A 21506-nucleotide genomic window follows, 5' to 3' on the forward strand; every position below is an offset into this window, starting at 1 on the left:
CATATGTGCATTTGTGACAGTCAAATAGAAGCTTGAAATACTGCAATTATATTCTGGTTTAAAAAAAATCACCCATTTTTGGCAAGACCCTACATCAGTGGCCTTTGCAGCATTTGTCTGTGTGCAATTTAAGCTTGAAATACTGCAACAATTTTCTGGGTTTCAAAAAACACCCTTTTTGGGCAAAAGAATAAATGTTGCATCAGTGTGAAATACAAGCGTTGAATACTACTGTCATATTCTGTTATAAAAAAAAAAAAAACAATTAAGGGCATACTAAATTTGCGGCCTTGGCTGCATCCATCATTGTTGAATACAAGCTTGAAATACAGCAAAAATTTTCTGGGTTTAAAAAAAAGCACCCATTTCTGGCAATACCCTCCATCTGGGGCCTATGCAGTCAGTGTGAGGTTTAAGCTTGAAATACTGCAATAATTTTCTGGGTTTTAAAAAAACACCCTTTTTGGGCAAAATACAAAATTTGCAGCCTTGGCTGTATCTGTCAGTGTGAGATACAAGCTTGAAATACAGCAATATTCTGGGTTTAAAAAAAACACCCATTTTGGGCAAGATCCTAAATTTGAGAGATATGAGGAGAGCGTAAATAAGGGACGTGGCCCCAGTCATGGTGCTGCTGGTGGAGCTCCTGTTGCAGGGAGAGGACGTGGTCGATCTGTGCCAGCTACACGCACAAGTTAAACACCTTCCTCAGGTGCAAGTAGGCGACAGTACCTTCAGCGTTATTTGGTCGGGCATAATGCGGCTCTACGAATGGTGAGGCCAGAACAAGTACAGGCGATAGTAGATTGGGTTGCTGACCGTGCCTCCAGTTCCTTCACATTGTCTCCCACCCAGTCTCCTGCTGAAATGAGTATTACGCTCACCGGTAATCCAGTTTCCTGGAAGTCTCCATGACAGCACAAACAGATTGCCTTCTTCTGATACGAAAGGAAAAAGCACACAGAGGTTAAAAATCCCACCCCCACCCCTCATTGCCAGTGTATTATAACAGGACTAGGACAAGGGGTAGAACATAACTAGTCAATTTAGTCTATTGACAAAGAAAACAAGGGCGGGACAAAAGTGTGCTGTCAAGGAGACTTCCAGGAAACCGGATTACTGGTGAGTGTAATACTCATTTCCCCAGTCTCCATGAAGTGGAGACCGATCTAACCGAGTGGGCTCTAAGGGATGGAGGCGCCTCCTTACTGGAAGCTTTATAGGCCTTGGAGATGGTGCTTCTAATCCAGCGGGATATAGAGCTCTTGGCTGCCTTCTTACCCCTATTTGGACCTGCAAACTGGATAAATAAATTTGTCGATACGCCACTCCTGTGTCGCGTGTAAATAATAAAGAACTGAACGCCTAAATTGTCGAATCTAGATTCCTGCTCGTCTTTAGGGTTAGAAAAAAAAGACGGGATAACTATATCTTGCGATCTGTGGAAGGAGACCACTTTGGGAAGAAAACAGGGGTCTAACTTGAAAACGAGCTTGTCCTCCAGCATCCTAAGGAAAGGCTCCTGTATGGACAGGGCCTGGAGGTCGCAAACCCTCCTTGTGGAGGATATGGCCACTAGGAAGATGATTTTCAGAGTGAGCCACTTAATGGATAGGGAGGTAAGAGGCTCAAACTGTACATCAGACAGCCCTGACAGAACGGTGTTAAGGCTCCACGGTGCGACCATGTTCCTGACTCGGGGATTTAGTCGATCTGCCGCTTTCAGGAATCTTGCTACCCAGGGGACTTCATAAAGGCTGGTATTATAGAGGGCCCCCCCAAGGCCGACACCTGGACTTGCAGTGTGTTGGGAGCAAGGCCCAAATCCAACCCATCCTGGAGGAATTCCAGGTTAAAAGGGATATTAGGGGTGGACTGGTTGAACCAGGAGGCGAACTTCCTCCAAACCTTGAGATACGCTTTGGAGGAGTTGGACTTCCTACTGAGTAAGAGGGTCTTAACTACTCTTTCAGAGAGCCCTAACCCTAACAAGAGGGATTGCTCAGAATCTAGACGGACAGCTTGAGGAGGTTGGTATTGGGGTGCGGGATGGGACCCTGGGTTAGAAGGCCCTCCTCCGGCAGTAATCGGATTGGATCTTCCGGGCTGAGGGACCTGAGGAGCCCGAACCAGCTTCTCCTGGGCCAGAATGGGACGACCAGAATCAGTCTGCACCTTTCGGACTGAAACTTTTGGAGCACTCTTGGGAATACTGGTATCGGGGGAAAGGCGTAGACTAGGCCAGACGTCCAGTTCTGGGTAAAAGTCTATTGCCACACATGGGTCTCTTCGGTTGAGGGAGAAGAAATCCTGAACCTTGTGGTTCTTCACCAAGGCGAACAGGTCTAGGATGGGACTCCCTCATCAATCCTGAATCTTTTGGAAAGCGGTCTGGGACAAGGACCATTCGCCTGGATCCAGACTTTTCCGACTGAGGTAATCTGCCTGGAGATTCAGGGATCCCTCCAGATGTACTGCCGCAAGGGATTGTAGATTCCTTTCTGCCCAAAGGAAGATTCGGTCTGAGAGCCTCTGGACGTGACCGTGTCTTGTTCCTCCTTGGTGCTGGATAAACTCCACAGCTGTGGAGTTGTCCAAATGGACCAGGACGGGGCGATTCTTGGCTTGTACTTAGATGGACCTGAGGCCCTCTCATACCGCACAGTTCTCTGTAGTTGGACGACATCCTTCTCTGGTCCTCGGACCAGATCCCCTGAAAGGCCTCTGAGGCCGTGAGGGCCCCCCAGCCCCGGGAGCTGGCGTCCATTGTGAGGGAAAACACATACTCCTGCCTCCAAGGAACACCCGTTTCCAGGTTCTTGGTCTTGAGCCACCAGTCCACTTCCCAGGACACTAACCACCTTCGGTCTAGGGATGATTGAGACCTGTTCCATTGACTTAGGACCAGCTTCTGTAAGGGTCTCATATGGAATTGGGCCCAGGCTACCGCAGGAATGCAGGAGGTGAGATGGCCCAGCATTTCCATGCCCTGCCTTATTGTGCAACAGGACTGCTTGGTGAAGTGGAGGACCCTTGACTTCAGCTTTTGTATCTTTAGCGGGGGGAGAAAGGATCTTTGAAGAGTCGAATCCAAGAGGATACCCAGGAAGATCTTCTGGTGATCTGGGCGGAGGTCGGACTTTTCCCGGTTGACTAACCAGCCCAAGTTCTGGAGTTGCAAGAGAACCACTTGGATGTGCCTGTGAAGGATATCTGAGGTTTCTGCCATTATTAGCAGGTCGTCCAGGTAAGGGACAATTATTATCCCCTCCCTGCTTAGGGAGGCTACGACCTCCGCCATAACCTTGGTGAATATGTGGGGTGCCGATGATATGCCGAACGGGAGGCACTTGAATTGATAGTGGCAGGCTGTCCCACCTTGCTCCACCGCGAACCTCAGGTATCTTCTGGAACGGACCTGTATTGGGATATGGAAGTATGCGTCGGAGAGGTCTATTGTAGCCATCATAGCCCCTCTTTTGATGAACTTCACCGCTGACTTGACAGTCTCCATCCTGAACTTGTGGTAAGTGATATGTTCTGACCAGAGTCTTAATCTCCTCCATAAAACTAGAGGACTCAGCCTTCACCACGGTAGAGATGCAGTCCTTACACAGCAGTTTGGACCCTGAGGAAGGAAGGCGCTTAGAGCAGACGCCGCACTTCCTGGGTCTGGATTTAACAGTAGAGGTAGACTCCTTTTCTCCCTGTAATACACAAGGGAGGAAAGGGTCAACCACAGCAGGGCAAATACATAAAAAGACTAGGTGCCAGCAGGCTACTCACACCGCCCAGAGTGGTAGGGGGCTCAGGACCCGAGCCAGTAGTGGTAGGGGCGCTCATCCTCTCAGCTCCCGTCCACTTGTGTTGCTGCCAGCAGGCAGGGTGAAATCTGCAGGCCTCAGAGCGGTCAGAATCGGCGTCCTATGAATTTGGCGCCGGCCGCGGCCTCCGTGACGTCACAACGTCCGACGTCATCACCCGTCGACTGGAGGAAAGCGCGTCATAGCGTCGCTCCAGCTGCCCGTACCACGCTGCATAAAGCCCGCCTGGGCCGCCGCAGAGGGAACTTCGCCGGAGTCACCATGAATAAGGGAGACCTGGGCATAGGCCGCACTTGGAGGGGGGAAGAGCCGGACCCCGGAACCGACCTCCAGTCTATCACGTGACGCCCCGCCGCAGCAGGGTGACAAAAAAAAAAAAAAAGGAGCAGGGAACCCAGAAGAGCCCCCAGCACCTCTCTGGCTTTCCTTCCTTGACAGGACAGGAAAAAACACTGGCGATGAGGGGTGGGGGTGGGGTTTTTAACCTCTCTGTGTGCTTTTTACTGTCCTAAGAGGAAGGCAATCTCAGTTTGTGCCGTCATGGAGACGACCGGGGAAAGATCAGAGTTAGCACCTGCAGCTGATGTCCATCAGTCTTTCACCTCACCCCCTTGTAAAATCAGCCAAGCAGTCTGAGCCCCAAGTTATGGAGCAGTCTCTTTTGCTTTTTGATGACTCTGCTAGCAGGGTTTCCCAGGGCCATCCACATAGCCCTGCCCCAGAAGTGGAAGAGATGCCACCGATGCCCAACCACTTATGTTTCAGGATGAGTACATGGAAGGACCACCGCAGCACGTCTCGGATGTTAACAAAACACAGGTGCCAACTGCTGTGGCTTTCTGCAGAGTGCAGACCGACAAGGAGGGCAGGGGTGAAGACTGGGTGGAAGATGATGTGGAGGACGATTAGGTCCTCGACCCCACATGGAATCAAGGTCATGCAAGTGACTTGTGTAGTTCGGAGGAAGAGGGGGTGGTCGCACAGAGCCACCAACACAGCAGAAGAGGGAGCAGGGTGCAAAAGCGGAGCGGCCGTCCCCTAGACAGTACGCCTGCTACTACCCAACACAGCAAGGGACCGAGCACATCAAAGCCAGCTCCAAGGAGTTCCCTGGCGTGGCAGTTCTTCAGACAATGTGCTGACGACAAGACACGAGTGGTTTGCACGCTGTGCAATCAGAGCCTGAAGCGAGGCATAAACATTCTCAACCTGAGCACAACCTGCATGACCAGGCATCTAAGTGCAAAGCACGAGCTGCAGTGGAGTAGACACCTCAAAAACCAAGAAAGGTCTCTGGCTGCTCCTGCTTCCGTCTCGGCCTCTTCATCCACCTCTGGAGTGACAGTGCCACCTGCCACCCTGCAAACAGAGGATCTTCCAGCAACACCACCACCTGGGTCACCAAGCATCTCCACAAATTACCATGGAAGCGTTCAGCTCTCCATCTCCCAAACACTGGAGCGGAAAAGGAAGTACCCACCTACGATCCCTGGTCCTGAATGCCAGCATTTCAAAATTACTGGCCTTTGAAATGCTGTCATTCAGTCTGGTGGAGACAGTTTTAAAAGCCTTATTGCGGTGGCTGTCCTACAGTACGTTGTGACCAGCCGCCACTACTTTTCCAGGCGGCTAGTCACCCTGCACAACCAAGTGGGGGACAAAATCAGGTGTGCACTGCGCAACGCCATCTGTGGCAAAGTGCACCTCACTACGGATACGTGGACCAGTAATCACGGTCAGGGACATTATATCTCCCTAACTGAACACTGGGTAAATGCAGTGGCGGCTGGGCCTGAGGCGGATGTCCTTCCACCACCGAGAATTGCAGGGCGCTTCTCTTTGCCTCCTGTTGCTTCCTCCTCCTACTCAGCTTCCTCATCCTCGACCGCCTCCTCATCCAGTCAGCGTAACACCTTCATCACCAACTTCAGCACAGCCAGGGGTAAACGACAGCACGCACTTTTAAAACATATGTGTTTGGAGGACAAACCCCACACAGAGCAGGAGCTGTGAATGGGCATGGAACAACAGACCGATGAGTGGTTGGTGCCAGTGATCCTCAAAACCGGCCTGGTGGTGTATAATAATGGGTGAAATCTCGCAGCAGCTCTGGGCCTAGCTGGTTTGACACACATACCTTGCCTGGTGCATGTGCTGAATTTGGTGGTGCAGAGGTTCCTTAAAAATTACCCCGATATGTTAAAGCTGCTGCAGAAAGTGTGGGCCGTATGAGCGCTTTCGGCGTTCTCACCCTGCTGCTGCTCGCCTGTCAGTGCTGCAGCATAACTTCAGCCTTCCCACTCACTGCCTCATATGCGACGTGCCAACAAGGTGGAAATCCACCTTACACATGTTGGCCAGACTGTGCGAGGAGCAGCAGCAGGTGATAGTGGAGTTTCAGCTGCAGCATGCACGGGTGAGTCGCTATGCGGAACAGCACCACTTCACCACCAATGACTGGGCCTCCATGCGAGACCTGTGTTCCTTGTTGCGCTGTTTCGAGTACTCCAACATGGCCAGGGCCGATAATGCAGTTCTCAGCGTTACTATCCCACTTCTATGCCTCCTTGAAAAAACGCTTCTGACAATGATGGAGGAGGAGGAGGATGTGGCACAGGAGGAGAAGGAAGAGGGATCATTTCGTAGGGTTTCCGGCCGGTCATTCGGGAGGAGGAAGGGAGGGAGGAAGGGAGGGAGGAAGGGAGGAGGAAGAGGAAGAGGGATCATTTCGTAGGGTTTCCGGCCAGTCATTCACAAGTGGCTCCAGGGGGGGGGGGGGAGGGAGGAGGGAGGGACAGTGTTCACAGCAGGGTGGCACCAAAACCAGCTCATGGCCATCACTGGTGCGTGGATTGGGGGGATACAGAGGACACAGACGATACACCTCCCACAGAGGAAAGCTTTTCATTGCCTCTGGGCAGCCTGGCACACATGAGCGATTACATGCTGCAGTGTCTTCGCAATGACCGCTGAGTTGCCCACATTTTTTAACTTGTGCTGATTACTGGGTGGCCACGCTGCTGTATCACTGTTACAAGGACAACGTACCGTCCTTAATTCCCTCACTGGAGCGTGATCGTAAGATGCGCGAGTACAAGCGCACGCTGGTAGACGCGCTGCTGGTGGCATTCCCACCCGACAGTGGGGGCACAGTGGAAGCACAAGGCGAATGCAGAGGAGGAGGAAGAGGTCACCAACACAGCTTGGGCACCACCAGCACCTCAGAAGGCAGGGTTAGCATGGCCAAAATGTGGATAAGCTTTGTCAGCACGCCACAACAACCAGCACCACCAGCTGATATGGAACGTCTTAGCAGGAGGCAGTATTTTACCAACATGGTGGAGCAGTATGTGTGCACATGCCTACACGTACTGAATGACGGGTCTGCCCCCTTCAACTTCTGGGTCTCCAAATTGGGAACATGGCCTGAGCTTGCCCTTTACGCCTTGGAGGTGCTGGCATGCCCTGCAGCCAGTGTATTATCTGAACGTGTGTTTAGCACGGCAGGGGGTGTTATCACAGACAAGCGCAGCCGCCTGTCCACAGCCAATGTGGACAAGCTCACGTTCTTGTGCAGAACTTGTGCAGAATAGACATGTATACCGGCCTTAACCAGCCATTGTTATACTACAGCGCAATTGCTCATTGTTGTATTTTGGATATTTCACACTGAGTGTACCCTAATAAAAAAATTCAAAAAATTAAAACCAAAAACATCCACCGCCTCGAACTCCTACTCCATATGGACCTCCACCTCATAAATCAAGTTTATTTTTTTTCTATTGTACCCATTTTATGTCATTTCACTAATTTGTTACATTTTCGGGTGAAATTCACCAATTTTTGGGTGTGATATACCCCTGCTCTAGCTAGTAGACAGGTAAAAAAACATTTCACTAATTTGTCTGTTACATTGTCAGGTGACATTTTACCAATTTTGCCGTATACAAACCCCTGCTCTGCATAGGTGACAGGGAATTAAATTTTAAAAATTCTTCTTTAATTGATGCGCGCCCCCTCCTTTCATTCAATGCTTAAACTTTAAAAACTTGGCCCACATTTGCGCTTCAATAATTTGTCCCACTTATCCACTCGATTATATGTAATTTCAAACAATTAACCTCCCTTAGATGTGGTCTCCATTTCTCATGCTCCCTCTCCGGCGTGGAACCCTGATTCGCCGCTAACCGTGATCAACATGGTAGGCGCAGAAAAGAACATTGAAAGTTGATAGAGCAATTGGATCGCGGACATCACGGGGACATGCGACGTGGTGGAGAAGTTTGTGTGCACACGCCTACACGAACTGACTGATTGGTTTGCCCCCTTCAACTTCTGGGTCTCCAAATTAGGCACATGGCCTGAGATTGCCCTTTGTATTGTCTGAACGTTTGTTTAGCATGGCTGGAGGGGATTATCACAGGTTACATTTCCCATTGTTTTGGGGTGTACCCTAATAAAAAATACAATTAAAACCAAAAACCAGTGTAGGCTACCTCCTCCTCCACCGCTACATCCACCGCCTCCTCAGCCTCCTACTCCATATGGACCTCATCCTCCTAGATTAAGATTATTATTTTTACGTATTTTGTCATTTTAAGTCATTTCCCTATCCACATTTGTTTGCAGAGCACTTGCCATGCTCTTAACCACATTTTACTGGCATTTACAGCCCTCTAGCCCTTTCCATAACATTTTTAAAGCCATTTTAGTGCTCAAAAGTTCGGGTCCCCATTGACTTCAATGGGGTTCGGGTTCAAGTTCGGGTCAAGCTCGGGTCCCGAACGTTTGTGAAGTTGGCCGAACCCGTACATCCAGGTGTCCGCTCAACTCTAGTAATATGCACAGGAGCTGCAACAATAGCCAGCTATTTTGAAGTGTATACCCAATTGTTGTAGGTCATCTAGTATCCCACTAGTATGCTAGACAGTACCCTGAGACACAGCACTTTGATAGCAGTAATCAAAATTTTTAATTTTAAGACCACCACTACTCACCAGTATGTCCATAGTAGCAAGGACTAATGGAATCTGTGGCATCATGGCAGCAACGATAACCTAAACACGTATCACGTGAGATCGTAGAATTCAAACATGTTATTTTTCCTGTTGGAACTATACACTGAGAAGGAGTTAACTTATCTGTGAACAAGGAAAAGTAAAACAAGTATTAGAAGATGATAGTAGCAATAGGTAGACAAAAATATCCATTGTGTTGAATACTACCGGAAGGTTCTGTGGATGGTACAAAATCTGTAGGCCCCGGTGATGTGACTCTCTTGGATGATTTCTCAGTCTGGTGATAAAAGCTGGAATCTGGAACTATGGAAGATGGTTGTGCTGTAACTTTCACTTTACTGGTTGTTGTGCTTTTTTGAGTTGCAATTTTAGGGGCATCTAATAGCAATGTTGGAACGGTTGTACTTTCAACTGTTCCATACTGTGTGATTTTCCAAGAATAGTGACTAGTAAGTGTAGATGTTTTTGTACTACGGGGTCTGGGCGTATGATGCATTCCTCTTGGACGTTTCATTTTTGGCTTTGGGCAAATTAGATCCATGTTTTCAGATTTTGTACGACCAACAATTCTCACACGAAGAAGCCACTCGTCTTTCTACAAAGGTAAGAAAAAGCCAAAGGTTGTTGAACCTATTTTCTTAAACAAAAAAACACACCCCTCTAGTTTAGAGGACTTTAGTTATTCATACTTTTAGAAAGTAAGAACATTGATACACCAGTACCTACAGAATATATCTGCCTCCACCAGTGGTTACATAAGGTTTTGTATATAAGAATAAGGCCTCTTGCACACAAATTTATTTTTTCCATTTCCGTTCTTGCAGTCCCATTCATTTTAATGGTTTCGCAAAAAGAAGACGGAATGTACTCCATATGCATTCAGTTTCCGTATATCCGTTCTGCTGAAAGATAGAACTTGTCCTATTACCCGCAAATAACGATTCGTGGCTCCATTCAAGTCAATGGGTCCGCAAAAAATCCGGAATGCATATGGAACATATGTTTTGCGGATCCATGCCCACTTTGCCCATGTGTATACTGTTAAGACACATTACATTAATGATTAAAAAAAATTCGCATACGCAAACCATACGGAGATTTTTCACTGAACTATTGAACGGTAACAAAAAACGGAATGGATCTGTTAAAAACGGACTGCAAAATACTTAAGCCGTACGGTCGTGTGCAAGAGGCCTAAGGCTGGGACTACATGGTGACGTGTAGTGTGACATGAAGATCAGGGTCAAAATAAGACACTGGACAGTTGCAAGAAAACCAACACTTTCCCATCACTGACCACAGAGCAAGTCTCATGTGACTGCCTGTGACTTTTCAAAAATTTTGCTGGTTTTTAGGCTGGGGCTATACAGAGACATGCGACATGACCAAAAGCACGTATTACTTGTCTGCAACTTACTTTTGTACAACTTGCGGACAAGAATAGGCAACTCTATGAGGGGTGCCGGCCGGGTGTATTGCGGATCCGCAATACACCACAGGCATGTGAATGGACCCCAATTCACACTTCAGTGATTTGGTCAGTGATTGTGAGTCAAAAGAAATCGCAGGTCAGAAACCTAGAACAGCAGCATATCTTTCCATTATACCTTATGTCTGTGTAGGCTCCACTTCTGGTTTTGGCCGACGATCACTGACTGAAATCACTGACGTGTGAACAAGGCCTCAGTGTTTGGTTAGTGATTAGCATTGTTGACTGAGCCAAAACCAGGTGCGGGTCAGAAACAGGTGCAGATATCTCTATTATACCTTATCCCTGTGTAGGCTACAATCCTGGTTTTGATTTACTATGGCCTCATGCACACTACCGTTTTTGTGGTCCGCATCAGAGCTACATTTTTTGCGGCTCGGGTGCGGACCCATTCACTTCAATGGGGCCGCAAAAGATGCGGACAGCATCCGTTGCACCGTTCCATGGCCCCGCAAAAAAAATATAGCATGTCCTATTCTTGTCCGTTTTGCAGACAAGAATAGGGATTTCTACAATGGTTTGCGGACTCGAAAAAATGGTACGGTCGTGTGCATGAGGCCTATCTCTGATCACCGACGTTTGAATAAGGCCTCATTCACATTTGTTTTCCACTGGCGTGTGCTCTGTTTTCCACAGGCAGCACACATACTCCATTTTTTTTATGTGTCTGTGCATATATCATATTTTTTGTACTGTCGGTGGGTCTGATTAAAACAAAATGATTACAAAGACATGCCCTACTTGTTAGTAATGCAGACCAAACATGCCCATTGAAGTCTATGGGTCCATAAAAATCATGGACACAAAACGGATGGCATCCTTGTTGCATCCATTTTTCACTAAAGACTGATAGAAGATGCTTCGGAAATAAATTTTCAGCTGAGCACAGACACACGGAGGGTAAAAACAGACATGGACCAAACATGGATCCTTCAAAGATGAAACACTGACACTTTTTTTCACGGATGTGCAACTGACACGGAAATGTGAATGAGGCCTAAGGCCTAAGGCTTTAATGTAGATTGCAATAAAATTTGAATGAGCATCTCCATGGCCGATCATGGACCTGACCAGCATTCCTGTAGGTATGGATTAGTGGACAGAGGGAGCGTTTAACAGAAGATTTGTTCAGTGGGCCATTACGGTTTAACCCACCTTCTGGACAGATAAGCATATTGTGTAAGGAGAGTAAAAAAAACTCTCTCCATTTGGACCTTGTGTTGAGAGAAGACATTTCGACAGACAACCATGTAGGTCATACCCCATACCAAACTCATCTGCAGAGAAAAGAAAAATATGTAGGTAACAGAATGCATATACAGGGCGTTACCGTCTAGGTGTCCTTAAAGGAGAACATATCCCTAGACGTTTCCATCTAAATGTCCTACATGCAGAGCATAACCCTTATATTACTATCTAGGTATCCAAAATGGAGAGCATATTCTACAACAATGCCATCTAGGTATCCTTAAAGGGGTTCTCCGGGAATTAAGAAAATGAAAATAAGTAAATATTACTTTATTATAAATACCTTTCATTATTTATAATGGCTCGTTTTGTCTGGGGAGCAATGATTAGGAGAAACAAAATGACCCCTGTCCTATCAGTAAACACAAAACCTGTCCTAATCACACAGGAGGACAAGTTACTTCTCAACACTGAGGTAAAAAGCTGCCGCACCCTCCTCTCTGCTCTACTTATCAGCAATTATGATCCTGAATACAGTTTAATATGATATTTAGATGAATCTTTGTGGGAATGGAGTTCATGAGGAGACATGAAGTATAGAGAGGACAGACAGGACAGACTGTGGTAATGTGGGGCTGTGGTAATGGAGGCTGCATACAAGTGCTGCTGCTCATGAACTCAATTCCAACAGAGATTCAGCTAAAGAGATCCGTCTTCAGGATCATAATCCCTGACAAGCAGAGCAGCGAGGAGGATGAGGCAGCTCTTTACCTCAGTGTTGTGAAGTAACTTGTCCTCCTGTGTGATTAGGACAGGTTTTGTGTATACTAATAGGACAGCGGCCATTTTGTTTCTCCTAATGATTGCTCCCCAGACAAAACGAGTCTTTATAACTAATGTAAGGTATTTGGGAATATATTTATAATGAATAATATCTAAGAATTTTCATTTTCTTAATTCCCGGAGAACCCCTTTAATGGACAGCATATCCCGACTGCCATCTAAGTGTCCTAAAAGAAGCATATCACCTGACATTACAATTTATAACACATATCCCTGACATTACCATCTAGCTGTCCTAAAGGAAAATATCCCTACAATTGTCACCTAGGTGCCCAAAATGGAGAGCATATCCACTGCCACTAAGTGGTCCTAAATGGACAGAATTCCTAGAAATTCTAAATATCAAATACAGAACATATCCCCAACGTTACCATTTAGATGTACTAAATGGCAAGCATTTAAGGCAATATTGCCAATTAGGAGTCCTTAATGGAGAGCATATCCACAACCTTCTATTTAGGGCACCTAGCGTTTATTTCTGGACATCCTATTCTAAATGTCAAATACAGAACATTACCATCAAGGTGTCCCAAATAGCAAGCATTTCCTGTGACATTGCCGTCTGTCCTTAATGGAGTACATATCCTTTTGGAATGCTAGGTGTCCTCAATAGAAGAGTATAACCATGACAATGCCATCAAGGTGTCCTAACTACACTACAAAGCCTCTGAAGTGGGATTATAACTGCTAGCATTGCCATCTAGATGTCAAACACCTAGGTGACCTAAATGAACATTATGGGGCTCATTTACTATCCAGAAATACGCCTATATTACGCGTATTTCTGGAGAAGATCGCGGAGTAAAGGTTATTTGCTCCACAGTCTGCAACTTTTCCCCTCTCACCCCAGGTCTAAAAGAAGTGAGTGTGGTGTGGGCGGTGAAGGGCCCCGTTTCAGTCATCATTTTATACACCTGTTTTAGGCGTAGGAAATTGTCTAAATGTAATCCAGTTTGTTCAGTTTTGATTTAATACAATCGGATCCTTCCGAAACGGATGCATCCGAATGTATTAAATTGATCTGTTTAATTCTCTGCCGGATCTCAAAGCCGGAATGCCACAATGCAAGTGTGAAACAGGCCTTAATGTCCTAAATACAGAGTATATCCCTGACTAGGTGGACTAAAAAGAGAGCATATCCCTGACAATGGCATCTAAGTGTAGTAAATAGAAAGCATAGCCTTGATATTGCCATTAACAAGTCCTACCTGGCATTGGTAATCTGCAATTCCAGACAGCAATCATCTCTCCGAGACGCAATAAATAAAAAGTATATACCAGGCCTATATCATCCTGGGGTCACGAATACGCAAAATATCCCAAGACTTTTTTTCATGTTGTGTGACAATTTAGTATTTTATGGGTTGGATGAATATGCAACATCTGAGTGATCATTTTCTCTGTATAATTTGAAAATCCTCTTTATGCTTTCCATCATATCCACCAATATCCTCCATGTAAATATAATGAATATGCAATGCAAAGCCACTATGTTATTTGATTAAATAGAAACCCTGGTAACATCTAAATCAGGGATCAGCAACCTTCAGCACTTCAGCTGTTCAGATACTACAACTCCCAGAATGCTTCATTCACTTCTGTGGGAGTTCGAAGAACAGCAGAGCATGTTTGCATGCTGGAAGTTGTAGTTTCACAGCAGCTGGAGTGTCGAAGGTTGCCGATCCCTGATCTAAATACAACACATAGTATCGCCCTCTGCTGGTTATACAGTATCCAGGTAAAATATGCTCAAACCTATAACATCTAGATAGAATATACATTGTCCATGCCATAATGAGGTATTATAACTATGACAGATACTCGCAGAGATGCAGCACAGCTCAAGGTAACTACTTCTACATAGTCACTTGCTCAAGTGAGACAATCCTTTTAAAGGGGCTGTCCAACCTTTATTAGGTGATAGGCTATCACTGATTAGTGGGAATCTGACATCCCCGATCAGCTGTTCGGTGTAGCTCCATAAACGGAAGCGACAGCTACAGCAAACTGCTGATCGTCTATGGGGTGTTGGACCGCCACCAATCAGCTAGAGACCTTTTGTCTGCACATTTTCTGCTGTATGATAAACAAATAGGGGATCATTTAACCCTGACTATTATAGTCCAGCCAGGGGCTGGAGTAGTTTTTACGCCAGACACACGGACTCCTAATTTATGACAAGGCAAATTTTACAGCAGCATAGGGGGGGGGATCAAGACTGTTGTAAAAAGCCGGTCTTCATAAATTACCCTCAGAGTTTAGGACATGCTCACCCTTTTTTTTTTATGCCTTTAAGCCCAAATCAGCAGTGGATAATTTTATTTTTTATTTTTTTAAATTAAAAATTATATTGAGATCCTTTGGTGTAAAACCACATGAAAATCACAGAATAAAAAATGCGCTTTTCAATGTGGTTGCAGTTTTCAGATTAAACATGTTACAAAGCAAAGATCATCTAAAATCTAAAACTCCTTTGGGCACATTTTCTAAGCTCATATTTTTTTTGGAGTAAAAACAAAAAACAGGTGTATCGGCAAAGCCTGTCTTCAATTTGCGCCTCATTTATTATCCTTTAATAAACTTGGTTTCTCTTTTTTTAGTATAAGTGACATCTAGTGGTTGTTTTATTGTAAGGCTACTTTCACATTAGCGGCAGGCTGTTCCGGCGGGTGAACAGCCTGCCAGATCCATGCTGCCGCTAGTGCACGCGCGCCGGAGGAAGTCAGCTCTGGCCCCATTCACTATAATGGGGGTGGCCTGGAGGTCCGGCCGCAGCACGGCAAACATGTGAATGGGGCCGGAGCGGACGTTGGGCGGAACGCGTGCACTAGCGACAGCACGGATCCGGCAGGCTGTTCACCCGCCGGAACAGCCTGCCACTAATGTGAAAGTAGCCCAAGGCAGATTCAAATTCACTAAACTGGTCTAATTAGTATGCACATGAAAATGTGGTGCAAGCGAGCTGAATTTTGGCACACATCTCAATGAAAGTATTAACGTAGGAAAATTGTGGCGCAACTCACCACTCTAAACAGACAGAATGCCAGACCTGGGGTGGTTCAGAAACTAGAGTTTTTAAGACAAAATCTAGCACAAAATAAGGCACACTTACATAAATAGGACAGAAATTAGGTACAAAACTTAGAAAACTTCAGAATTTGTCTTAAAACTCAAAAACAGCAACAGGTGCAAAAACAGTTGGTAAATGAGACTTAAAAAGTAAGACAGTCGTAAACAGGCTTTTTACTCATGAAAACAGGTGGCGACACTTTAGTAAATGCGACTCCATGTGACCCCATGTGATTTTTCTGATGCGCCATTTACCACACCTTCAACGCTACCTGGAACATCTTATAACATCTCTTCTTTTAAGATCTACACCAGATATTGGGGCACATTTACTATAGTGTCTGCACCTGTTAGGGGTAAAATCCTGTTTTAGGCCCCCTGCACACGAACGTGTGCACCCTGTGGTCGTGCTGCGGCCCACAAAATGCAGGCCGCAATGCACGAACGCAGTCCGTGGGGCAGCCGCAGTGGATCACGGACCCATCGTGGGTCCACGATCCGGCCGTTCCGCAAAAAAATAGGACATGTTCTATCTTTTTGCGGAACGGAAGTACGGAACGAAACCCTGCGGAAGCACTCCGTAGTGCTTCCATAGGGTTCTGTTCCACATCTCCAGATTTGCGGACCCTTTTAAGTGAATGGGTCTGCATCCGTGATGCGGAATGCCCACGGAACGGCACCCGTGTATTGCAGACGTTCGTGTGCAGGGGGCCTTAGACTCGTATTTACTACTAAAAACACTCCTGTTTTGGAGGCTTTTGCGCCTCATTTGCTCATTTAAATTTTTGGGATAATTCAGAAGTTTTCTAACTTTCGCGCCTGAATTGGTCTCAAAAACAGTAATTTCTAATCCACTCCAGAGCTGACGTACATTTTTTAGTCTGTTTTGTGTGTTGAAGTGCAACTTTTTGCATTAAAAGTAAAACTTTTCTGTAGACATGCGACTTTTCTCTGCAAATATACTTTTTTCATGCACAAATAAACTAATCCTAAGTGAATATGAACCTGTCCTACTGAAAAACCACCAGAGGTCAAACTGACAACTAGAGTCTAATTCATTAACGGCTGTGCGACTTAATAAATACTCGGCAAAAGAAAGACAGCCGACTCAAATACACCAGTCTAATTTTAAGCAAGCTTGATAAGTGTGCCCCATTGGCTTTCAAAGTCGCTGAACAAAACCCGATCGTGTACAAGGTACTGCACATCCGTACGAGACACAACGAGCTCAACTTCACTGTTTAGGACAGCATTTTTTATTCGCTCTTCATTGTAAAGGCTGTGTGGTTTCAAGGAAGCGAGCCATTAAGGGATTATGCACATGGCCATTGCAGTTTCTGCGGTCCGCAAATTGTGGATAGCGGCCTGTGTGCTCCGCATTTTGCGTAACGGTGTGCCCTCTATAGAACTGTCCTATCCTTGTCAGTAAAACAGACAAGAATAGGACATGCTCTATATTTTTGCGGGGCAGCAAAACGGACATATGGGTGTACCCATTGACGTGAATGGGTCCGCATTCAACACAAAAAATGCGTAACGGATGCGGACCAAAAATACGTTTGCATGCACAAGCCCTTAACAATGTAGACAGAATAATTAATGCAGTCCTATCTGGTTAATTTCAGCCCGCTGCGGCTTATACAGGCGCATGGTACTCTGCCATGAGGCAGCCGCACCCTAAGGGTACCTGCACGTGATGCAGATTACGTGAGGTTTTTCTGTGCGCATTTCCATGTGGAAAATCCATATCTCATGTACACCGATTTTTTTCTTCCTTGTGGAAACTGACCTGTTGCATAGATTTTAAAACCCGCAGCATGTCAATTGTTAACCAAGAAAATCCGCAAAAACTGCAATAAATAGTGCAGATTTCATACGGATTTTCAGCATAAAAAACTGCACTGTGCACAGGTACTCTAGTGCTCATGCATGCAAACTCCCCCCACCCCATGTCCATTCCATTCCATTTTTTTTGCAGCCCATATGCAGAACCATTCACTTCAATGGGGGCAGCAAAAAAAAACTAAATGACCCCATGTACATCTCGTGTCCATTTGTCCACATGGCCGTGCCACAAAACAAATAGAACATGTCCTATTACTGTCCGCATTACAGACAAGAATAGGACTGTTCTATTAGGGGCCGGCAGTTCCCTTCTTAAAATGCGGAACACACATGGCCGGTATCTGTGTTTTGCAGACCTCAAAACATCCAACAGTTGTGTGCATGAGCCCCAAGACTGTGTTCACATGGCAAAGTCTGCAGCTAAAAAAATAGAACTTGATTCTGGTTTTGTTCGACCGGCCTGACCTCCCAGCACTGAAGGGGTCACATAGCATTATATTGATTTATGATGCTATGTAACCCCTACAGTTCTGGAATGTATTGGATAACACCAACAGCATTATGTCAGTGTCATCTAATACATTCCAGAACTGTAAGGGTTACATCGCATCATAAATCAATATAATGCTATGTGACCCCTTCAGTGCTGGGACATGTGCTTTTCTACAAGGAGCCTTAAGTTTTTTACAATGGTCTTTGAGTGAGGTTTTTCTACTTCCCATTGACTTCTATGGAAAACTACCATCAAGTCTTCCTTACAGAACATGCCTCCTCAAGCGTTTTTCAAATCAACTACTGAAAAAAAAACTCTACCATGTGTACCAGGTGAGAACATGGTCAAGTTTATTTATTTTTTACATTGAAGTCAATGGGAGGCTGCAGAGGGCATACTGCCTGCAGATCACGCAACAGAAAACATCCACTTATAGCTGCTGAATCTGTCCGATTTTGCAAAAAAAAAATCATTCCACAACCACCTAATAAGGATATGCAAAAACTCACCTCGAATTTGGAAAGAGACCTCTCCACCCAAGTAACCTGGGGCCACCCAAAGTTGTACCCCCTCCTCCCCACACTTATAGTCTGCGCCAGTGGAGTTACTACAAGATCCAAACAGGGGCCACATAGAGAAGAGGAGCAACCATAAACCATCTAAAAACTGCAAGGCCACCATTCTGTGGAGGGAGGGGCACAGCTGCCCTCAAAGGGGATTTCTAGAGTTTGGGAGGGGGTACCATGTATCCCTGAAAAATGCTTGTGAATTAGAGGAATGACTCCCAACTATGGGTCATATATATAGAATAGGCTGTCACAGGGTTGGATTAATGGATGTTAGTGCCCACCAGGTCTGCAGCAGGGAAGATAATCAATTATCACAATCCCAATTAGCCTGATCACATGCCCCATTCTTTAACTCACCTGCAGTTAATCAGCTGGAGAACTGGCGGACCCTTGTGGCTGCCTTGAGGTACTGCAAGTAGACAAAAACCAGGTCAATGTGGTTTTCAAACTGATTGTTAATGATGCCATGTTTTCCAGGTAAATAGTGGTTTTAGGCCTCTTGCACACAACCATGCCCGTGCTGCGGACCGCAATGCACGGGCACCGACAGTAGGGCAGCGGCATGCGGATTGAGGACCCATTCACTTGAATGAGGTCCGCGATCCGTCCGTTCCGCAAAAAGATAAAACAAGTTCTATTTTTTTTGTGGAACGGAAGCACTCTGTATTGGTTCCGCTCCGCACCGCATCTCCGCATTTGCACTCTGTACTCTGTATTGGTTCCGTTCTGCACACGGCCGGTGCCCCGTGTAGTGCGGACCCGCCGTATGCGGGCTGCAATAAGGCCACGGCCAGCACACGGTCGTGTGAAAGAGGCCTTAGGGCTCATGCACACGACCGTATGGCTTTTTCAGTGTTTTGCGGTCCGTTTTTTACGGATCCGTTGTTCTGTTTTTTGTTTCCGTTGTGTTTCCGTTTCCTTTCCGTTTTTCCGTCCTGTTTTTCCGTATGCCATGTACAGTATACAGTAATTACATAGAAAAAATTGGGCTGGGCATAACATTTTCAATAGATTCAAAAACGGAACGGATACGGAAGACATACGGATGCATTTCCGTATGTGTTCCGTTTTTTGCGGACCCATTGACTTGAATGGAGCCAAGCACCGTGATTTCCGGACAAGAATAGGACATGTTCTATCTTTTCACGGTACGGAAATACGGAAATACTGAAACGGAATGCACACGGAGACACTTTTTGCTGAACCATTGAAATGAATGAGGCAGATCTGCAGGATTTTCTGTCTAAGCCAGAAGTGGATCCACCAGGAAGGAGAAGTATACAGATTTCCTTTAAATTTCCAAATCCTTTCAAATCCACTTCTGACTTTGGCAAAAATAAATAAAAAATTCTGCAGGCAAATCTGCTTCAAAACCTCATCCTCAACCTTGTCATGCTCGTCTGTGCTTTAATGCATTGGACCGGCGTAGTGGATTAGCCTGTCAGTATTTTGCATAGTATTATTTATAACGAGTCGTATAGCAGGTGAAGAAATATATCTTTGTATTTGCGAGGGCGAAAGTGGATCGTGTGCTATTAGAGTACGGGTTGGTCGGCTCACGAATTAAATGCAAAAGTGCAGTGAAAAAGTTGCATATTAGATAAAAAGTCTCAGCCATATACACATATTTGGAAAAAGGCACACGTATACCCACGGAAGAGACTAGTTAAATAGAATTGTTGCCCAGCTCCTCACATCACTGACATACAAAACTACGCCACCCATGAAGAGGCGTATAAATTAGACCAAATGTGTGACTAATTCCGACAGAAAAAAGGCGCACTTACATAAATCAGTCTAAAACATATACGCCAACTAAACCACGCCCCCAAATCCATTTAAAAAAAAAAAAACTGTCAAACCAGGAAAAAGAGATGAAAAAACTGGTGCAAAACAAACAGTAAGGCTTCATGCACACGACCATAGTTTTGGTCCGCATACGATCTACTCTTTTTGCAGAACGGATGTGGACTCATTCAATTAAATGGGGCGGCAAAAGATACGGACAGCACACCGCGTACTGTCTGCATCCTCACGTCCTATATAGAACATATCCTATTCTTGTCCGTTTTGTGGAGCGCACACAACCCGTATCTCTGTTTTGTGGATCTGCAAAAATAGATATTGCCTTAAGCCTCATTCACACGTCCGTGCTCAAATCTCTGAGAAGGTGGTCAGTGATGCATCCGTGTGTGGTCCGTGTGTCCGTTTTGTGCTGTCCGTGTGCCATCCGTGTTTCACTGACCCTGAACAGCTGAAAAATTATTTTCAAAGCATCTCTTCCTAATGATCTGTGAAACATGGATGCAACACGGATGGCATCTGTGTTGCATCCATGGTTTTCACGGACCCATAGACTATAATGGGTGTGATGGATCCGTGAACACGGACAAAATAGAGCATTTATCCGTGCTAAAAACACGGACCCACGGACCGTGCTAAAACACTGATGTCTGAATACACCCATTAAAATTAATGGGGACGTGTGCTGTCCGTGGAAAAGACGTACAGCACACGTCCGTGAAACACTGACGTGTGAATAAGTCTTTAGACTGTCTTTTTTTTTTGTCGCATTTACTGAAAACACGCCTGTTTTTGAGGCATTTGTGTCTTGTTCGCCTATTTTGGCCCTGAAATGCTTCTAATTCAGATGTTTTCTAACTTTTGAGCCTATTTTCCAACCTACTTAAGAAGGTACACCTTTTTTTGCACCAGATTTTACTCAAACAGCGTGTCCACAAAATACAGGCCCCAGCCACTTTTGCAGTTTGTTAAACTGGATGTTTGATTTTTAACCGCTGAAATAAAGTACCGTTGCACCGTCTGCGTATTGAGCTGGATTACCTTTCTACTGCATTCACTTGAATGGGTCCGCAATCGGGAAGTTGCGGTACGGAGACATGGAACCCCACAGAAGCACTACAGAGTGCTTCTGTGGGGTTTTTGTCCGTGCCTCCGCACCGCAAAAAAGTTGTGCGTGCACTACTTTGTTGCGGTGCGGAGGCACGCCCAGAAACACCACGGAAGCACTCCGTAGTGCTTCCGTAGGGTTCCGATCCGTGGTTCCGCACCTCGTCTCCGGGTTTGATGCGGGGTGCACACGGCCGGTGCCCCGTGTAGTGCGGACCGTTGTTTGGGTCCATATCTGTTCCGCACCGCATTTTGCAG

This window comes from Bufo bufo, chromosome 6 (assembly GCF_905171765.1).
Source record: "Bufo bufo chromosome 6, aBufBuf1.1, whole genome shotgun sequence".
Lineage (NCBI taxonomy): Eukaryota > Metazoa > Chordata > Amphibia > Anura > Bufonidae > Bufo > Bufo bufo.